We start from the raw sequence: 23478 nt of genomic DNA, 5'->3' as shown, positions 1-23478 counted from the left end.
TATAGCCTCAGGTTTTCTCAACATTCTGTTTTTTGTTTCATTCGCTTATGTTGGATGATACAAAAGTTAGGTACTTTAACAACTAGCCATCAGTGGCGTGCGGTGACTTTTTCTAAAGGGGAAGCGATTCAATAAGGATATAAAAATATTTTCTTAAGGGTTGAGGGTCGAGCCACTTCCCACCTGATAACACTCTGATGCGCTATAGGGGCTCTCTATCAGCGAAGTGCTTATGTGAGACGTCCTGGGTACAAGGAGTCACACACTAAATCCTAGCCCGATTACTGCGTGAGGCACTCTATTGCCGCTATTTCTAGTGACTATAGTGACCTATCATTGATCTGTATTGCTTGCTCGGGCCTTAAGTCCTCGCTCCGGGCTTCGTTTCCTAAAGAAGAGATCTATTTAAGTGTTTTTTTTTAATTCCAAGGCATTTTCCACAACACACAACTTTCAACAATATGACACTTATTTATACTTGAGCTCTATTCTCCTATCAACTTCTGATAATTGTTGAATTCGATCTTTTTCAATGGACTTGTAAAGTCTGTCTTCGCTTGTTGAATTTCTTGTAAAACTTTTAATGCATTTTAATACTGAAAAACTTCAATCAACTGATGCACTTGTGACTGGGATAGTTTGTAGTAATTCACACAACTTGGACACTTCATACAAGGACTTTTTTAAACCAGTAGTTATAAGAAATACCCAGATTTCTGAGTATATCTTTATCACTAATGTGAGTTGTTTCATAAACAACACTTAACTTATAATGCAAAGCTGGCATATCAAAATATTTTCATTATTTAATCGTAGTGAAATAAATTCCTCTGTGGGAAATTTTGATGAAATATAATTAGAAATATTAAATAAGAATATATTATATAATTCTACAAATTTTATTTCATTAAAATTTTGAAAGCGAAAATTCATTTTTTGTAGAATGTTATCAATTTTATCTGTTGTCGACATTATCAATCTCCATTCTTTTTCTTTCATGTTCAAACCCCATTTTTTCAGTTTTATCCCAAATATTTTTAAACTGCTCTCGTTTTTTAATTATCGTATTAATAAAGTCATCAATTTGTCTTATACAAAATGCACTGTTAATTGACTTCATCTGTAAAATGTCAAATAAAAGATCAGTAAAAGGAAAAAGCTCTGCAAAAAATTTAAATCGAAATATTCTTTAAGCGAATGTATGTACCTAAGCAGACTAAGCGCCCCTAGAAGCAGTAACAGTCAGAGCATCCCACTCTTGGAAGGCGATCGAACTATCGCTTCTGCAGGGTACCAAAATTCGCGCGACTAGTGGGTGCGGTTATTGAACCCTGACCAATTTTTATACGGGACAACTGCATGACAAGCGGCAATTTTGAGATGCGCTTCTGTCAGGGGTGGACCGAATAGTTGAATTGTGTGCATAGTGCATATTGAGTTCCTTCCTATGCGATTAATTTTTAATATTTTTCAATGCCTATTGCCTAGGTAATAATACGTAGGTTACTGGGATTGGGGAAAATTTTTGATAATTAAATATTAGTTAATAATATATTTTGTTATATCGAAGTATATAATAGTGAAACGGTGCTTCCCTCGCTTCAATGGACCGCACGCCTCTGCTAGCCATGTTCTTTTTCAGTACAGGGTGTTTCTAAACAAGTGCGACAAACTTTAGAGTAATTTTGGTATGTCCTCATATGCTTCGTTTCCGAGATACGGTATGTTGAATTTTTTCTTAAAACTGACGATTTATTTATTGCTCTAAAACCGGTTGAGTTATGCAAATGAAATTTGGTGGGTTTTAAGACTTAGTTTCTGCTCATTTTTAACATACAATTAAGAATTTTATATTCACCATAGGCGTGCATACGGGTAATATGATCGGTCATATTAGCCATATGCACGCCAATAGTGAATATAAAATTCTTAATTGCAAGTCAAAAAATTCGCAATAACTATCTCGTAAAACCTAACTTTCATTTGCGTCATTTTAAAAAAAAATCAACATGCCGTATCTTGTCAACGAAGCATTTGCAGACATAAGTTTATAAAGCAAACGGTCATTATTTTTTCATGCAGAATTGCCAATTTAAGTTTGTGGCACTTATTTACAAACAACCTACACTGATGAAGAACATGACTAGTTGTTAAAATATATAACTTTTGTATTATCCAACATAAGAGAATGAATCAAAAAACAGAATAGTAATAAAACATGAAGCTATAGGAGGTTTTTAATTTCAGTATTTTATAAATGCTAGAATATTCCACAGGGTGTTGCGAACTTTGACAAAAAAACACAGTTTGATTCGTACACCCGGTATACAATGAAAATTTACTTGTTTAGCAAAAGTATTACTACAGTGATATTGACAAATAACAAGGCTATAACATTCTCAAAAAATAACTTCGGTCGGATAACAGGTTTAGGAGATACGCGGCATCAAAAATTACCCATTTTTTAGGTTCTCCATTTTCTATGTAGCTTCAGCACTTCTGAAGTGGTCTGATGGTTGCGCTTTTTGTGCGGAGTGAGAAAACGTGGTACCTGTCACGCCGACGGCTTTCTTGTGACCAAAATTTCATGCAGGACACGACCAACGAGTTTTTTTGAGATGCCTACTCTCTCACTTATCTGGCGTACCTTCAGTCGCTGGTCTGACAATACGAGATCGTGAATTTCTTTCACGTGACAGAAGCTGCATACGTCATCATTCCATAATCTTATCAGCTTTAACGGCCTATTCAGCTTGCATTGACCTGTTAGCAGACCTACTATGGCTTCGACTAATTTCCTTTCTTTGCAAATAGGTCTACTATAAATTTTGGTGAATGCTCTCTAATGAACTGTTTTGTCTGTTTTTGTCCAGGTGAATTCCTCCACCATATTTGGTGAAATTTTTACCCTGGTCATTATGTAGGTGCTCCTAGGGTCGGTTATAATGTCATTTTCGTGTTCAGCAACCCCAAAACCCCGAGTGATCTGTTTGCATCAATTTAGTACCGAAAACCCTCGAAACTCCAGATGACGTACCTTAGCAGTGCATGATGGCATGGTCATTTTCAGCGTCCCCGAAAACCATTGGGTAACCCTTAATATACTGATTTTGACATTCTTAAATAACTTTTGAATGCATTTTATGTACTGTAAATGCAATTATACACTACCACCCATTTTTTTATTACAAACTTTTTTCTGAAGTCATCCCAAACACAATAGTCTAGTAAAATAAAATTACACTATATGTAAATGAAAATGTAAATTCGTACAGGTTGAAACAAATTTTATATCAAAGTTTAGGTGGGTACAAAAGATATTTTCCAAAAAATATCCAAATTATACAAGGGGATCATTGATTAAATAATTAAAAAGGGGTTATTTTTGCAAAAAAATACTTTTTTAACTGCTGAAGCCAGTCAATTACTAATGAAGGTCAATAGGATTGTTTTCTGCAAAATTGAAGGATAAATCTTTCACAAAAGACTTACTAAATTAAATTTGACACCCCATTTATTTAAATAGTTATACATAAAACTGTAAAAACCCAAAAAATATTTTTAGCGTTTTAAATAAGCACTATAAAATATCTTATTTTACAGAAGAAGTTGCGCTATGTTATCAGTATTAAAAAAAATTGGTCCAAAAATATTTTTTGAGATATTGAATTTGTTTATTAAATTTTACTCTATTTTCAATTGCAAAACGCGGTTGTTGCCAAAGAAATATTCACCTATATTAAATCTTATTATTTTTATTTTTATGTATATTTTCGATAAATGTATTGATAAATTCAAATTTTTAAACTTCCCCCTAAAATGGCATTTGAAAATTATTCAAATTTGTTTATAATTTGTTTTTTAATAACGTCGCGGGGATTAAATATTTTGAAATGCCGTTTCGATAATTGGGTTCCTGGGAACTTTTCACTAATTAACAAAATTTTTTCCTCTTCTTTTTTTTTCTTGGAGTTATATTACTACGGGCCCTTTTAGGGTTAATTTTCATTAATAATGTCGAATCTCTAAGTTGTAGATTCTAGACCTAAAAATATTAATATTGGTCTAAAATCGCTTAAATAAAATGTGGCTACGTGCTGAGTTACAGGGTGTTTTATTTAAAAATTTAAAAATTATTTTTACCAAGTACTTTCAAACTATTTGACGTATGCTTATCATACTTGTCAGAAAGTGTGGGTACTCTACAGTCTACCAGATTGTGATAAATAAAAGTTTCTAGCTACTTCCAGAGGCGTACGGTAGGGGATAATTAATGGTTTACCCTTCCCAAATTCTACGCCACTGAGAAAATTACTATTTTAGCGAAATTTTTCGAGTCTCCAATACTTTCTATGTAAATAATATGCTCCCTACTGGTAACGATTAAATCATTAGTTTTCGAGATATTGGACGTTAAAAATGAAACGGCATAGTTATTTTGATTCATTCATTCATTAATTTTAAACTTCCAATATCTCGCAAACTGATGACTTTATCGATACCAATAAAGTTATTTACATACAAAGTATTGGAGAATCGAAAAATTTCGCTAAACTAGTAATTCACTCAGTGGCGTAGAATTTGGGAAGTGTCAATCATCCACTATCCCCTGTCTTATACCTCTGGCACTAGCTAGAAACGTTTATTAATCACAATTCAGTAGGGTGTATAATAGCCACACTTTCTGCAAAGTATGATAAGGATACGTCAAATAGTTTTAAAGTACTTGGTAACAATAATTTTTTAAATAAAACACCCTGTAACTCAGTAAGTAGCCACATTTTATTTAAGAGATTTTAGTTAAATCTTTATATTTTTAGGTCTAGAATCTACAACTCAGAGATTCGACATTCTTAATGAAATTTAACCCTAAAAGGGCCCGTAGTAATTTAAATCCAAGAAAAAAAAAGAAGAAGAAAAAACGTCAAAAAAATTTTGTTAATTAGTAAAAAATTTCCAGGAACCCAATTATCGAAACGGCACTTCAAAATACTTAATCGCCGCGACGTTATTAAAAAAATTATAAACAAATTTGAATAAGTTTGAAATGCCATTTTAGGGGGGAGTTTAACTGAAATTTGAATTTATAAATTCATTTATCGAAAATACACATAAAACTAAAAATAATGAGATATTATGCAGGTGAATATTTCTTTGGCAACAACCGCGTTTTTGCAATTGATTATATAGTAACATTTAATATACAAATTCAATATAAAAAAATATTAAATATTTTTCGGCCAATTTTTTTTTTCTTATTACTGGTAACATAGCGCAACTTTGTCTGTAAAATAAGACATTTTATAGTGCTTATTCAAAACGCAAAAATAATTTTTTGAAAATCTCTTTTTAAAGTTTTATATACAATTATTTAATAAATAGGGGCCAAATTTAATTTAGTAAGTCTTATGTGAAAAATTTACCCTTTGACTTTGCAAAAAAAAATCCCGTAGACCTTCATTAATTAGTAAATTACCTCAGCAGTTAAAAAGTATTTTTTTTTTTTGCAAAAATGACCACTTTTTAATTATTTAAACAATGATCCCCCTGTATAATTTGGATACTTTCTCGAAAATATCTTTTGTACCCACTTAAACTTTGATATAAAATTTGTTTCAATCTGTACGAATTTACATTTTGACTTTTTTTATTTTATTAGGCTACAATGCAAAAAATTGCAAGTTGATACGTGCTGTAATTAAAAATCGAGTTATTCCGGTGTTTTTGTTCCAAATGACCTGGTCTATAATGTGCTCTTTTCGATGGAATCGACATGACGACTTACAAGATATTATGATCCAGGAGATAATGGAGGAACAGAACCAAAATATGTTTAAATTAAACCTTTTTAAGAATAAATAATAATGTTTTTTTGTTTAGTTTATTTCTGGCAGAAGTATCAAATTTATCGGAAAGTACTTCGTTGTTTAATTTAAAAATATTTCTTGTTCAGCTATTTATTGCATATAAATCTCAGATGTGAATCCCTTATGATGCGCCAATGCCTAAATGACTAGACGTGTTTCCTAACACCTGCAGTTATTTATTATCCACCCGCTTCGGAATACTCTCAGTCCCTCTTTTCAGGAACAGAAAAGCAAAAAACGTGATCCATAACACCATTCAAAATGAAAATTCAAAAATCTGTTTATATTTCATTTCAGCAGCATTACGCCGACATGTTTACTTTGGAAAGAGAAACACTTTGTACCTACTTTCTCATCTGTATACACAGCAACAGGGCAAAGGTGGGGATTACTGTAGATATATCGACATCGACGGGTTGTTCCGTCAGATTCGCCCACACTGATGGCTGCTGCTATTGTGTTGTTTGTTAACAGTGTTTTGCACTTAAACAACTCAATAATTTTGCTAGGAATCTGTCGGAAAGTAAATTTGTAGATGGCAGCTATAGTTTGAACACTACTGAGAATTTAGAAGGAGTTTCCTTAATTCAGATATAAATAATCAAATCGAAAATAAAATAGCGTGGAGAAGTGGGAACTGTGGGGCATTTTTTCAATAATATTTTTATTAGTTATTAAATTCAGCATTTTTTATTTAACCTAATTTTCCTAAAATTATCAACTAGCCATCCTAGCTTTTTTTACATAAAATGACCCCTTCTTTGTTATGGCTACACAGCACAGCACTGGCTGCCTTTCAGTTACTGCTCACGTTCTTATTGTGGCTACAATTCACAACATTAACCAAGCCTTGCACAAATTCCCACATTACACAAGCTCGAACAGTTTAGTACTCTCAAGTGGTCGCATCTGGGGTGACTGACAAGAAATTCAAGTACTTCATGGTTTTAGATGCTTATGGTACCTATCTTCATGCCTCCTAAAGACTTTCTTAATTTCTTTGGAACAGATTCAACTTTAAGATTTCTACGTAAATCGTCATTCCGAACATACCAAGAGGCACAATGTTTCTTAGTATTCAGTCCTGAAGCGTTTCTAAGTTTCTATAATTGCTTTTTATGGCGCATCCCCATAATTGTAGGACATAACACCGGTTTCAATATATCTGTTTGTAAATCAGTACATTGTTCTGGATGTACAGTTGAGAGTACTGACTTATTATCTCATACACATTTTTGTACTTTATCTTCAACTGTTCAGTTCTCTTATAGAATAGAATAGAAATATGCTTTATTGTCACTGAAAATGATACAATTTTATGGACAAAGCTTAACATAGAGTCACAAAAAAATACCTAACAATAACAAATACAATTTTTTGAAATTAGATAAATCGTCAATTAAAAAACATAAACAATTTAAAAAAGTGAAGCAAAAAACAAAACCAATATATTGCAAAATTATTGTAAATTGCAAAATTGAACATACAACATATAATAAAACACAAACAAAGGAACCAATAAGTTTAAGCTGCTGTATGTGACACCCCAATATAGATAAATATACTTTAGTTACTTGTACATTACTGTAATTTCTTAGTTAGTGATTAAGAAACTCTTCTACTGAATAATATGGTCTTTTAGATAAATGAGCTTTTGTCATTTTACGGAACTTGTGGAAAGATGTTGCAGATTTAAGTTGTAAAAGGAGATGGTTGTATAGATTTTTTGCGGAATATATTAGAGATTTCTTTAATAACTCAGAAGGCGTGATCGGTAAATAGACATCAAAAGTTGAATTTCTGGTGGAGTAGTCATGATGAGTCCTTGATGGAAAGAAATGCAGGTGTTTACAAATTAAGCAGTAACAGTTTCTAAAATATACAAAGATGGAAGGGTTAAAATTTCGTGATCTTTAAAGTAACTTCTGCAATGGGTTGTTCTTCTGATGCCAAACAGATTTGATATCTTATTGCTCTTTTTTTTTTAATTTGAAAATAACATCAAATTGGGCAGCTGTACTAGACTCCCAAAAAGGAAGACCATATCGAAGATGAGACTCGAACAAAGAAAATATGTTATTTTAGAAGATGCTAAATTGTCTTCCTTCGAAACAGATCTTATGGCATAGCAGGCTGAGGCGAGTTTCTTACTTAACAAATCGATATGAAGGGGCCATTTGAGGTTGCTGTCTAAAAGAATCGGTACCAAGAAATTTTACAGAATCAATGGTAGAGATCTGACTGTTATTCACAAGCAGGGGTTGAAGAGCACCTTTATATGATAATTCTACCGTTTTATCCACATTAAAGGAGAGTAAATTAGAGTCAGACTAGGTTTTTATCTTAAGAAGATCAGAAGTTATAGTTGCCTGAAGAGTTGCAATAGTTGAGTTGCTCCAAGCGATACTGGTATCATCAGCAAAAAGAAAAAATTTTCCATCGATTTTTAAATTAGTGATGCCATTTATAAAGATAAGGAAAAGTAGAGGACCCAATACTGAACCTTGTGGTACTCCACATAAAATGTTTTTCAGACTAGAGTCGGTATCATTTGCTCTAACCAGTTGTTTCCTTTTATCTAAGTATGATTTGAACCAATTCAAAGAAATACCTCGAATTCCATAGAAATTTAGTTTTTTAATCAAAATGTCATGATTCACACAATCAAAAGCTTTGGTATAGTCACAGAAAACAGTGGAAGTATAAAGATTATTGTTTAGTGCTTGGTAAACCTCGTGAAGTACAGAAAACATGGCATCAGTAGTACATTTATTAGTTAAAAAGCCGAACTGATTTTGTGATAAAATATTGTTATCAAAGAGAAAGGACATAAGTCGGGTTTTTATGAGAATCTCAATAATTTTGGAGAGTACCGGTAGTAGGGCAATAGGTCTATAGTTGCAAGCATTAGATTTTTCGCCACCTTTATGAAGAGGAATAATAATGGCTGTCTTTAGGCACTCTGGAAATTTACCATTTTCAAAGGAATCATTAATTAGTGAGACGAGGAGTTATAACACATTATCTGTGAGATATAAGAAGATTTTTATGGATAGTCCATCAGTACTACAAGATGATTTGCTTTTAATACTATTGATCGTTTGGATCAATTCAGATTTATAGATTGGTCTTATAAAGAATGAATTCGAGATAATTCCTGAATTAGGGAGATAGGAAATGGGATCTTGTTGAGACTGAATAGATGATGTAATATTTTTACTCACGTTAATGAAGTATTCGTTTAGATTTTGAGGGTTTGGAAGGGCAAATGTTTGAGCTGCGTGGGTTTTATTTCGAAGATCGTTTATTACGGACCAAGTTTCTTTTGCAACATTTTGGAGCTTCCCAGACGATTTTGATAGTAGGCTTTTTAGCTGATTTGATGAGTTTTAGGTAGGTGACTCGGTAATTGGTGATATATTGAGTGACAGAGACGTTGGTAGTAAATTTCTTGATATGCAGTAGTGAACGCATATTTTTGGCTGATATGCTAATATCTTTGGTAGCCCAGGGTTTGCGATGTTTTGGTTTAATCGTAATTAAGGGAAATGGCTTATTGAAGATACAGACAAGCTTCTCTAAAAAATCACTGAAATTATAGTCCACGTCCGTAGAAGGAAAATGCCAGTCAGAAGTTAAGCATAAATTTTGGAATTTATGAAAATTCCGAGCGGAAAAAATCCTACCTAAACGTCGGGTTTTCGAGGAGGGTTTGCTGAAGATGTTAAATTTCGTATATACTGCTTCATGATCCGATAGTTCCACATTAATAACTGTAGAGCAGACATCAAGGGGTGATTCCTTTATACATGATTTTTCCATTATTTATCGATTAGGGGGATAACTGATTTTATTGTTCGTAAAGTTAATATAAATTGACTTTTGTTCACTAAACTTTATACGCCATTATTTTACCACCGTTATATGCTATTAATTACATTTTGAAACTTTACTGTAGATTCGTTTATAGTTGCACCTATTGTCAGGACTGCTGTATCATCAGCAAATGTGGCTAGTTGAATGTTTTCTCTCTCCGGAATGTCAGATGTATACAAAAAGTACAGTACTGGTCCACCAACACTACTTCGTGGAATCCCTGCGTTTATTGTCTTTAACTCAGAGTACTTGTTTCCCATTTTGACTCAAAATGTTCGCTGGTGTAGGTATGTATATTTTATTTTTATTTTCAGTTACTTGTATCTTTGCCATATCTTCCCAGCCTTTCTTTTTTCCTGAATCAACTCTATAATTTCTTTGGGGTAATTGTTCCCTACTGTTTTTTTTTATGATGGGTGTGTTGTTGCTTCAAGCAACTTGTTGGATGTCTATGATAAATTGCTCAGTTTCTTGTTCTATCGTTTGAATAGATCGATAGAACTTAGTCTTCTCATTAATTTCTGAGAGGATGTTTACACAGTCCGTAAATTTATTTATCAACGTGGGTTTAGCTCCTGTGGTAATAATTTGCTAACTAATGGTTAGTATAATTGATGAGTGGTGAGGTAGATACTCCTGTATATCCTTTATTTTCATAAAATTTGGTGCTACACTTCCGGATATGATAAAAATCTGGGAGATCCGGGATTCTGCTTGCATCACTTGGCTCGTAAGTGGGTTTGCCAGTAAAGTGTCATCTACATGTATCCAGCCACAATACGCTGCGACTCTTTTACCTACTTTCTCATCTGTATACACAGCAACAGGGCAAAGGTGGGGATTACTGTAGATATATCAATACCGGCGGGTTGTTCCGTCAGATTCGACCTCACTGATGGCTGCTGCTATTGTGTTGTTTGATAACAGTGTTTTTCACTTAAACAACTCAATAATTTTGCTAGGAATCTGTCGGAAAGCAAATTTGTAAATGACAGCTATAGTTTGAAGGTTACTGAAAATCGTCGGTGATGTGACAATACCTCCTATCTGCTTTTTCATGAATTTTGTAAGAGAGACTTCATACTTATTTTTTAGAGTCATTTCCTGTTTTCATATATGTAAGTTTTAACATGTTTTTTAGTAAATAAAAAGTTGAATTTACTATAAGTTAAGTCAAAAAATATCATCTGAAATCAGGAGGTGATCCTAAAAAATGTTTGAAGTCTCTCTTACAAAATCCATGAAAAAGCAGATAGGAGATATTGTCACATCACTGAGGAAATGTAAAATGTAAAAGTAGTTTCCTTAATTCACAGATATAAAAGACACATTGAAAATAAAGTAGCAAATGTTGCAATTTGGTTGATTTTTTTAGACTTTGTGTTTTGGTAGACAATCAATTTTTCAACATTTCTTATAATGTTTTAATTGCAATAATGGTATTGTATATTTAATTTACAAAGCTTAACAGGTCTTGAAGGCCTAGTGTTAAATTAAAACTAAATGCATTATATAGTATAAAATATAATGCTTGCCTATATATTACAAACATATCAAGTGGTGTGGCCTCTTATGCTCTATGCCTACTAAACTAACTTCGCTACTCCATTCATCCCTGTTTATTGGTCTTTCTTCCAACAATTAATTCCCCTTTTCTTGCTTCCTGTACACTATTAAACCATCTTTGTCTCGGTCTTCCTTTCCATCTTTTAGTGATTAAGCTCCGTTTTAGAATTACCTTTGGCATTCTCTTCCTTTCCGTTCTTATCGCGTGCCCCATTCATCTTACTCTCTTTGTCTTTACGAAGCCACTGATGATTGGTTTGTTATACAGATCCTCTAGCTCCATATTCGTTCGTCGCACCAATCCTTCAGCCGCATTTTCCCTCCATATACAGTGATGAGCGCGCTAATAACCGAAAAAATAGCTCAAAAGATGGAAAACATCATACATTGCGAAACAAAAATTGATGAAACTAGTGGAGGTGGAAATTATCGTTATAGACGTCTAAAATAACATTACGTTACATAGTTTACCACCTTTAGACGAATCAGAGGAGTACGACAACTGTCACTGTGACAGTAGAATTTTATAAAATACTCCTGTCACCGACGTCTAAAGGTGGGAAAGTATGTAATATAATGTTAATTTAATACGTTGATAACGGTAATTTCCACCTCCACTAGTTTCATCTCTTTTTGTTTCGCAATGTAATATGTTTTCCATCTTTTGAGCTACTTGCCGGTTATTAACGTGCTCATCACTGTATATACCTTTGAGCATTTTCCTTTCCATCTTTCCAGTTGATCCGTTAATTCAATTTCTTAAATTTAACAAACTGTAAATTTAACAAATTGAATTTTTTTCATAGCTCTTATAAAAAATGTTTCTTCTTCTTTTGTCATGACACAGTTTATGTATGCCTTAAGCCGCTTCGGTCTTCAGATTAAAAGATACTTTTAGACAATTAGATTATTATTGTATTTGTACAGACATCTAAGGTACATTTTTCTTATATCAACTTTTCAATTGAGGTGCTCAGAGCAACAGTGGCCTAACCCAAAAATTAAGCATTTTTAGATTATTATATCAATAAAGTCAGCAACATTTAATCTTCCTATTAACAAGGATCTACCCAAGCTACCTCTATATTTGGATAAATGGCGCTACATAATTTGTAGCACCATCCCATAAGAACAATATAAATTCGAATGCTAAAATTGTATTTATCTCAAAGCTTCGTTTTTGGGGTTAGACCACTGTTGCCTTGAGCGCCTCAATTATCCTTGCAAAATACTTTTCAAAAATTTTCATTTATAATGTCAGCTGACAAATGGCAACACCGGACTGATGAAACATTGACAAGTGTTAATTATTGTCAGTCAATTACTTGTCTTCAACTGTAATGTTTGGGTGAAAAAATACCCCCGCCATTAACAAAATTTTATGTGTTTATAATGTTTGAGTGGCTGTTTTACATGTATTTGTTTTTTCATCTTCCGAAGTTGCATACTAGACAAATGCAACATTAGATCCACATAATATATTGTAATTAATTTATAATATCCAATGTTCAACAGGATTCGCACACAGACAACTCTAAGTAATGGTACTTCTTTTTTATACATTGTTTTTAAAAAACTTTTTTGTACTTAGACATCATTTTGCCTTAATATGCGAATTATTTTAACTTCCTTAATTTTTTAATATGGTTCAAAATATACCTCAAACTGTAATTTATAAATAAATGTTTATGTACCTACCACGTCTCTATAATTGTACCTAAAAATATGTGGTGGATTTGACAAATATTGAAAATATCTCGATAAAACTAGCTTTTTGAGAAAGTACTAAGAGTCAAGATAGTTTTAAAAACTGAAGCTATTTCCTTGTGGCATTTTGATAATTAACTATTTTAATTGGGAAATAAGCCACATTTAAATTGGAAAAATAATTTTATTAACGTTTCGACGACCAAGTTGGAATGTTGTTGCTTGGTAAAACATTCTTCTAATAATTTATTTAATCTGACTTATTTATATCGGCAATTCAGACATATATTATAGGTTAATAAAATTATTTTTTCAATTTATTTGTGGCTTATTTCCCAATCAAAATCGGTAACTAGTTTTAAAAACATTGTGTTTAACTGTTGGTACCATAATAATAATTTAATTGGAACGTACACACAAGTTTGGAGGGTTTAATGTTAATGGAACAAAACCCCCATAAAATTTTTATGGGCTACACAAATTTCACTATATTTTTTTAAGATGCTCCTGTCGTAAGAATGCCACATGCCTCTTTTCAATAAGAAACCTCAAACAGTTTTCGATATATTGGAAAAAATGGATTTTCATTTTGTAACTTAGGGCCGGCGTAGCTCAGGCGGTAGTATGCTTGGCTCGCGTGCTGGTAGGCCGGAGTTCAAATCCCACCGTCGGCAAGAACAACTAGACATTTTTAAAAGGCCCCAGGTCGACTCATCCTAAATAAAATGAGTACTGTGGGTAAAACCAGGGGTAATAATAGGTGGTTAAAGCGTAGCACTGGCCCTGTTACCTTTCATTGTATACCGTAAGCCCTAGATATAGCAGACTACCTTGCTATAATCCCAAAGCCACGTGAGCAGTATAAAACGGGACACTATTATTATTATTATTTTGTAACTTCAAAGTGCTGTAACTTTTTTATGTGCACATTTGTACTAAGGTAAGTTAAGTTCAATCGAACTATTTTTGGTCCCAAAATGTTTGATTTAATTTACGACTTTTATTTTTGTTACACCCTCTATTTATAAACCAATAAAAAAGTTTTAGAAAAATAATATCAGCTTGTTTGATTTTTTCCGAAACAATGCAAGTTTTCGATCTAGATTGACTCCCCTAACTGTGATTATCCATTTTTAATACTAAGTTGTCAAAACAATAAAAACGTTAAAATTTCATAAATGTTTTATATGATTTATGTAAATATTATCTCTATTAAATGAATACAATGTTTGCGAATAAGCCAAATTAATTATGCGAAACTTCTATGGGAATAAAATTATTTTATGTTTATAAAGAACTTAGTATGTAAACTACGTTGCTGCATTTATGACTTCAATAAAACTCTAAAACGGCCCCACTAAACACTAAATAGAGCTTACAGTCAGAAACAAAACACAGAGGCATTCAGAGAGAAACTTGTTCATCATCCACCTAATTTCAATGCAAAGGGTATATACACTATAAAATCCAGGGTGTTCATTTTACTAACTTAAACTTTTGAAAGTTGATAATGTTTTTGCGCCCAATAGCAAAATGCCTGTTTTGCCAGGAGCCAACCCGTGTCGGTGCGTGTTTGTGTAACTTTTCATATTAAATTTTATACATGCAAAACTGTATATTGTGAAGGAAATTTAGACAGACTTTTTTTAAACTGAAATAGACTGCGCGTTTGAGAAAACGGGACACTCATAAAATTTAGGAATTTTTATGTTTTATATGTTTCCCCATTTTCTTTTAATTTGTTTTATATTAAATAAATTAAATGAATTATCACGCGTACTGCGAAACTTGACTAATCCTGTAAAGAGAATAAACCAATTTGCAAAACCTATTATTCTGAACCAGGGTGGCAAAGTGCGGCGCGGGGGCCGCATGCGGCCCTTTAGACATTTTTTTGCGGCCCGCGAAAAAAGTAGAATATTTTCATTTAAAGATGTTTTTTCAATTATTATAACGAGGACATAGAACTAAACTAAAACTTTATAATAGTTATTTATGATATAAGTGTTAAAAGTACACGTTTAAGGCAAGCATGTGAAAGTTTGCAGAATGAGCGGAGCGAGTTCTGCAATTCACATGAGTGTCTTAAAAATGTACGTTTTAACACGCATATCATACAATATTTTTTCTACAAACATAATTACAGGACAATATCTACAAAAATTTTACTTGAACTTGACTGACATTCCATTTTTATATTTTTTTTGACATTACATCAAAATTGCCTATACGGTCAATACGAACTGCAGTGCCTTAAAATTTTAAAGCACTAGTGCCTTAAAGTAGCATTTTTTAGAGTGCTAAAAATTGCATTTTTAACACGGTTGTAGAAAAAAGCCATTAAGGTTTGTTTTTCATATTAAAAAAAATATATATGATTAAAAGTTTGTAAATAATAAATAATGTGTTTCATAAATATTTTTTTACTATTTAATCCTTTCATAGAAAACAAAAACACTGCAGGAAATCTAAGATTTTTCAAATTTATAACTTTGTTAATTTTTATTTAAATTCCGTTTCCATCTATTTAAGCACGAAATTTCCCTTCAAATATATAAGTAACTAATAGCAATGTGAAAAGAGAATTTTCTATTTTATTTGGGAATAAGCCACAATTTAAGTTTGATATTAAATTTATTTGACGTTTCGATTTCCACTTCGGAAAATAAAAGTTGTCAAAACTTTAAACGCTTTTTTCTCATAACTGCTTTTTTCAAAGGTGGTGGACATTGTAACTCAAAAGCTACTGATTCACGCTTGATAGATTCACGTAAAATTTTTCATAGATTTTTTTGTTTTATGCTTATTTTTTGTTTAACAATAATAAAGGTGTTGATTTTCACCCCTTTTTACACAAAAATTCGATATTTTCACTTCTGAGTGATATCAAAAAATCAAAAACCGTTCAAACTAAAAAAAGAAGTTTAACGCTGTTTAAACAGCGTTAGTTTCAACAACTAATGCTGTTCGACAGCGTTTCCCCAAGAAACTAATAAGCTAATAAAATATTTTTGAATTTTTTGTTTCATATGATTCAATGACGAGTTCTAATATCTAGCGAAACCCATTTTTTGAAGTGTCTGCAAAAATTTGCCAACGTTGGCTTTTTTCAATATTTGGTCATGAATTTTTTTTTTTTTGATATTCTTTGAATTGTAATGATACTTATGTGTTAATTTAAATATAAAATATTTCTACCATAGTTTCAAACAAAATTCACAAAAATGTGCTTAAAATGTTGATTTCAAACCATACCCCTCCGCCTTAAGGACCTTCTTACATAGGTCTTGCGGGTAAAAAAAGTGACTTTTTAAAAAAATTATATCTCGAAAACTAAACATTATTTTAATTTATAATTGTAAAAGTATAGTACTTAAGGTCCATGTAACATGTACATGTAACACGTAAAAGTATAGTACTTAAGGTAGTCTCACAAAAATTTTCAGCCAAAAATATTAATTTTTGTAGAGTTGACTGCAATTTTTCGACAACAGCCCTTTTTTGTCCACAGTCTCATCTGAAATCAAAAAATCAAAAAGTTTCTTGTAGTTTACACCTATGACTAGTGAATAAACGAAGGAATTAAAAAAAATGAAATTTGAAGATTTTACATAAGTTTAAACACATTTTCGACCCCAAGTTTTCTCATTTTTTCAAAAATGACATTTTCAAACTAGTTTTTTTATAAAACAAAAACAACTTTACCTAATAAAAATTCCTTCGTTCATTTACTAGCCAGAGGTATAAACTACAAGAAACTTTTTGTTTTTTTTGATTTCAGATGAGACTGGACTTAGTTATGCTGCCCACCGCAAAAAACAGGGCTGTTGTTGAAAAATTGCAGTCAACTCTACAAAAATGAATATTTTTGGCTGAAATTTTTTTTTGAGAGTACCTTTAGTAATATACTTTTACATATTCCAATTATGATTAAAAATTATTTTTAGTTTTCGAGATATAATTTTTTAAAAAAGTCACTTTTTTACCCTCAAGACCTATGTAACCCCTTAAAGAAAACTAGTAAAAAGTTAAAAATTAGAACATGTAACAAACAGGTAACAAATTTTGCGGCCCTCGGTATTAGACCAAAAACATTTTCTGGCCCTTGCTCGAAAAAGTTTGCCCACCCCTGTTCTAAACCATAAAATTCTCAGAGCTCATTATTTACTAATCAACGAATCTCCCCAAAATTGACGATTTTTAAAAAATGAAGTGTTTTAAAGGGTTTTTGAGATATCTTAATATTACACTGGCGTCCTTACAGTGAAATTTATTTCTTAATAACTATAGAAGTGTATCGAAAATCTGTTCAGATTGTTACATTAATGGAAAATGAAGCAAGACAAAGGGATGTAGCAAGACATTTGAATGTTAGTAGTTCAACTGTTTAGAGAACATACCAACGATTTCTTGGCACCCGATATTATCAACAGCGACCCGTACCGGATCGACGCCAAACTTGGCCCCAACTGCTAGAATTCTCCAAATAAATTTTCAGCAATGTCAAGTACCTCTGTATCAGTAATCAGCGTTTCTACTGTTGGCCGAAGGTTAAGGGCACAGGGATTGACAGCTTGCAATCCAGCAATGGGGCCATTACTTACTGCTCACGCAAAACGCAGACTTGCATTTGTCCGTGAACCCGTCAATTGGAAAATAGACGATTAGAAAAAAGTATTGTTTACGGATGAGTGTAGGAAGGACTGGAGAATGTTATGCTACGTACACTGGGTTACATCGGATAAATTTTGGTGATGACTAAGTGATTTTTTGAGGCACACATGAATCTCGTCTTGATTAAGAGCGGCGCACTACAGCACACATATACATATCGGAGATCCTACAACATTATGTGATGCTATATGCTGGGTTTATTGGCAATGGTGTTCTGCTGATGCAAGATAATGCGAGGTCGCACACGCCAAGGATGGTAACACAGTATCTTGAAGATACTAGTATTTCAAAAGTGCACTGGTCTTCTCAAAGTCCAGACCTTAATCCTATTGAGCATATATGTAACCTTCGGAAAAGGAATATAAGATGCCGTATACATGCTCCATCAACATGTGAAGAGCTTTGAATGGATTTCATTGGGGAATGGGCCACTTTTCCCCAAAGGGTCATCCAAAACAGGTTCCGTTCTGCGCCAAATCGAACGATGAGTGTCATCCAAAACCGTGGTGACAACACACATTATTGAAACCAGTGATACTTACCTTTCCTTGGTTCTATAATTTAGTTACATATTGTTATATAGTGCGGCAGATTTGTGCAAATACATATTATAAGAATTGTGCATTTAATGAGAGAAGCATATAATTTGGACAACACATATTACACATACAAAGATTCAAATTGAGATATGAGACCATCTCAGATTTAGACTTTTACAAAAATGGCGGGGATTCAAAATGGCGACTATACATATGTGACTAATAGCACGATAACTTTTGAACGAGATGTCAGATTTCAACCAAATTTGGTATATAGGTTCATTTTTTGATGAATAATAATCGAGATCTTGAACCGGAAAAATCGGTTTACCAGAATTTGTGTTTTTACTGTTTTCTTTTTATGTAAAAATATGTTGTTTATCTTTCAATTCGTTCACCATGTATATATTCATTTTTCAAAAAGGTGATACTGGCGTTGAAAAGAGCGTAAAAATATTTTTTAGGAAATATTTTGAACTCTTTAGTTAAGTATATTAATTACCATTTAATACATGCATAACGTATCTTCACATGTAGGTACCTATGTGCGGCAGATTCGTGCAAAGAATAATATAAGAATTATTGTGCGTTTAATGGTACAAGCATATAATTTGAACCACACATACTACACATACAAAGATTCAAATTTAGATGTGACGCCATCTCAGATTTAGTCTTTTACGAAAATGGCGGACATTCAAAATGAATCTGCCACCCCTAGGTAGAATTAATTAAATGGTAATTAACACAACTGAAAAGTTCAAAATATTTCCTAAAAAATATATTTACACTCTTTTCAATGGCGTTATTATCTTTTTGAAAAATTTATATATGCAGGGTGGAAGAATTGAAAAAGAAACAACCTATTATTACATAAAAAACACAGTAAAAACACAAATTCTGGTAAAACGATTCTTCCGGTTCCAGATTTTGATATTATTCATTAAAAAGAACCTATATACCAAATTTGGTTGAAATCTGACGTTTCGTTCAAAAGTTATCGTGCTATTAGTCACATATGTATAGTCGCCATTTTGAATGCCCGCCATTTTTGTAAAAGGAACAAAATCTGAGATGACCTCGTATCTAAATTTGAACCTTTATATGTGTAGTATATGTGGTCCAAATTATATGCTTCTACCATTGAATTCTAAATAATTCTTATAATATTTGCACGAATCTGCCGCATGTAGGTACATGTGAAGATACGTTTTGCATTTATTAAATGGTAATTAACATAACTAAAAAGTTAAAAATATTTCCTAAAAAATATGTTTACGCTCTTTTCAATGGTGGTATTTACTTTTTGAAGAATTAATACATACAGGGTGAAAGAATTGAAAAAAAACAGCATATTTTTACATAAAAACCAGGAAAAACACAACTTCTGGTAAACCTATTCTTCCGTTTCAAGACTTCGATCTTATACATCAAAAAAAGAACCTATATACCAAATTTGGTTAAAATCTGAAGTTTCGTTCAAAAGTTATCGTGCTATTAGTCACAATGTATAGTCGCAATTTTGAATCCCAGCCATTTTTGTAAAAGACAAAATCTGAGATGTCCTCATTGTAACAAATTATTGTAGTTGTAACGAATATAGTAGAAGTTGTAACGAATTAAGTGTGATGTAACAGAATAGATATAAGCTTTGAAGGGGTATTCTACTTAGTTATGGAAGTTTTATGAAGCTAGGCTAGCTGGATATTTAAGAGACTTTATCAGTAGGGCTCAGGGGAGGATTAGGCCAATTTGCATGCCCTAATAAGACGGTCCAAATGAAGTAATTGAATGTTAAAGAAAATAAATTAATATAAGGGGTAATGAAAAGAAGGAGAACTACTGACCGAAAAGATATTACGGAGAACGGTTAAGGGCGCCAGGGAAGGATTTAATGAATGCTTCGCCGAGTGACTTATGTTGCTGTACGCACTTAATTATTATGATTATATTACTATTACTTTTATATAGATATTAAAAATTATAGGAAATAAAACATATATTTATGTACAACCAACAATTTTAATGAAAATACCTATAACCCTATATACAATTTTATACACTAGTTAACTCCCCAACGTACTAGGCTAGTACGCTCCTGTCGATAACGCAGGTTTTACAATATGAAAAAAAATATGTAATGAATTTATTATATTAGACAGTTAATTGATCTACAGATGTGTGTACAAACTTATTATTAATGAGGAATACAATATTGGCTGACAATCTCACATCTGATCGGAAGTAACAAACCTGACAATACCTGGCCAATGAAATAAATATTATTAAATAGGTTATAAACCAAGATACTGTGCACAGGACCTGCACAGATAGTTTATAATCCTCAGACTAGTTTAAATAAATGATATAACGGTGAAATATAAAATGTGTTGAAAAATTATTGAATATTATATGTTAATTATGTTTAAGGAAAAATGAAGGTATATTATTATTAGCATTATTTAAAAGTTCTTGATACAAAAATAAGTAAAGGTGAAAAATATTATTAAACAAATTGACATGCAAATTTAATTATAAAAACCTGTCGCGTCTACAAAGTGACGATGGGTTTCTTCTCCAACTCGCTTGAGGGTGGTGACTGGAGGCTCAAGCAAGGTATCTTCCAGTGTTCCCCAACCTTAGGAGGGTGGCAGACTTGTCACCGACTAGGGGGTACTCAGGTACCGGCAAATCAACTAATCCATAAAAACACAAAAAATACCATTCCATAAGACACCAACATTTCCATAAATCCCCAAAATTACTATTTTTTTATTTCATATCCAACAACTTAATCAGATTTTTTTTACTTAATCTTATTCCTTCTCCAGCGACTAAACGAAAACAAAAATCCTTCAGTCATATTACTTCTTTTGAGTAACTTGAAACAGGGCATGTAGGAAGGTAAAACTTATAAAAAGTTTGAAGAAAAAACTTTAAACAAAAAGTTGAATTACTGAGGTAAATATGCGAAGTGTCACTGACCTTGATTTTTGAGGCATGTGAAGAAATATTTTTGAACAACTAATAATATGGATAAAGATTACTTGTTGCAAAGTATGATTGTAAAATATGGATGTTACAATAAGGATTTCTTTACAGACGTAGATACTAAAAGAAAGGAAAATGCCATTAATTCAGAAATCATTTTGAACTAGAAATATAATTTTTAAAGAATTTTTCTCAGTAGGGGACATAAATTTAATATTGATATGGACTATTTAAGACCTAATGGTTATAGAATAACAATTCTATTGATATGAGTATGATATTGAAAGGGAGAAAATGGTCATTTTTTCCTTGACAAGAACAAAAAAAAATGGCTTACCCACTGTTCAGAATATTCCAATATGGAAACTAAAACGTCCCTTTCATCAACAATTTCAACATATACCGAAAACTAACAATAAAAAACTGAAAACGTTTGTTTTCTATACTTCCACAAAATTTATTATATCTAAGTGACTACAGCTGTTTCGGCGGAGTGCCTTTCTCAAGTAATATAGTTTACAATGTGTTTGCCTTTTTAATCTTCAACTGAAGAGGTTGAGGAGTGGGGAGCTGTTTGTCTCGAGTTGGTCATTCAGAATTATATCTGTATTTTTCAGTTTATTAATTTCCATAGATTCTAAAAAAGATAGCTTAAGGCCTTTATTTTGAATATGTAGAATTTTAAACTCTTCATTGAAAGAATGATTATGATCTAGAAGGTGAAGTGCGTATGTAGAAGTGTCTGTTTTTCTATTGTTGAATGCCCTTTTGTGTTCTGCTATCCGTTTGTCAAAAGTTCTGCCAGTTTGACCGATGTACGTTTTCGGACAGTCACCACAAGTTAGTTTGTACACACCACTCTGTAGTTGCTTTCTCTTTCGGCTTTTATTGTTCTTAATATATTTGCTTAAGTTGTTGTTAGTTCTGAAAGCTGGTGTTATTCCTTTCTTTTTTATGTATCTGGCTATTGTTGTTGTTATCTTGCCAGTATATGTGAGAGAGCAGAAGGTACTGGGTTCTTTCTGTGGTGGTGGATACACTAATTTCAGGGCTTTCTTATGGAGTTTTTGGTTTAAAATTTTGTTAACTGTTTGTTCGTTATAGCCGTTGTTTACTGCTATTTGTTTAATGATGTTTAGTTCTATTTCGAAGTTATTTTTTGTCATGGGAATTTCTGTCAGTCTATGTATCATGCTATGGTAGGCTGCTAATTTGTGTTGTGTAGGATGGGATGATGAATTGTGTATAGTTGTGTCAGTATGGGTAGGTTTATGATATATGGAGAACTCATGTTTGTTGTGTAGTCTGGAAATCGTTACATCTAGAAAGTTTATAGAGTTATTCTGTTCTGTTTCTACTGTAAACTCAATATTATTATGAAATGAATTAATATATGATAGAAATTGGTCAAGTTGTCTGTTAGTTCCTGTAAAGCATACTAGTATATCATCCACGTATCTCCACCAATATAAGAACTGTTTAAATACGGGATTTTTTTATTGTTAGATAAAATGAACTTCCATCAAGTAACGGTCGAATCCATCAATTATATACCGAAAACTTCCTTCCAACGTAAATTTCTTGAATCTCCAACTAAATAATAATTTCAGAAATAAAACAAAATGGCTTCGGACAATGATCGCTGGAGGGTCAAGTCATGAGCGGATGATGGTAGAAGCTTAAGTGACTATCAATCGTTGTGCTGTCTCCTGCCCCCTTACGAGGCGGAAACGGTCATTGACACATGAACCAACCGATAAACTTCGAATTCACTAAACATACTACCAACAAATATTTGTAATTGGTCCCAAATTTAGGTAACCCTTTCTGCGCCTGAACGTATACCTGGTTGCATACTATTAAGTCCTATCTGATTAATATTTTGACATGCATATTTCGTAACGGTATTTCAAACGCTTATCGTAATGTCTAAATTTGAACCTTTATATGTTCAGTATATTATGTGGTCCAAATTAGATACTTCTATCATTAAATGCACAATTGTTTCACGTATCGGCTGCACTAATAACTGTAACTGTAATGGTAAATCGAAATTTTCAATATACTTATAATTTTCTCAAAATAATTTTCTATATTTTTACTAACGATAGTGCGGATAATGTGCTACAAGAGTAACTGAAACAATACACAATATATTTAATTTGATATAAATAAGAAAAAAATAAAAAATTTCTAAAATTTTATGGGTGTTTTCAGGTGAAATATAAACTTTCATTATGGTGCTTCACCACAATAAA

This window comes from Diabrotica virgifera, chromosome 2 (assembly GCF_917563875.1).
Source record: "Diabrotica virgifera virgifera chromosome 2, PGI_DIABVI_V3a".
NCBI lineage: Eukaryota > Metazoa > Arthropoda > Insecta > Coleoptera > Chrysomelidae > Diabrotica > Diabrotica virgifera.
This window is presented reverse-complemented; position numbering follows the sequence as displayed.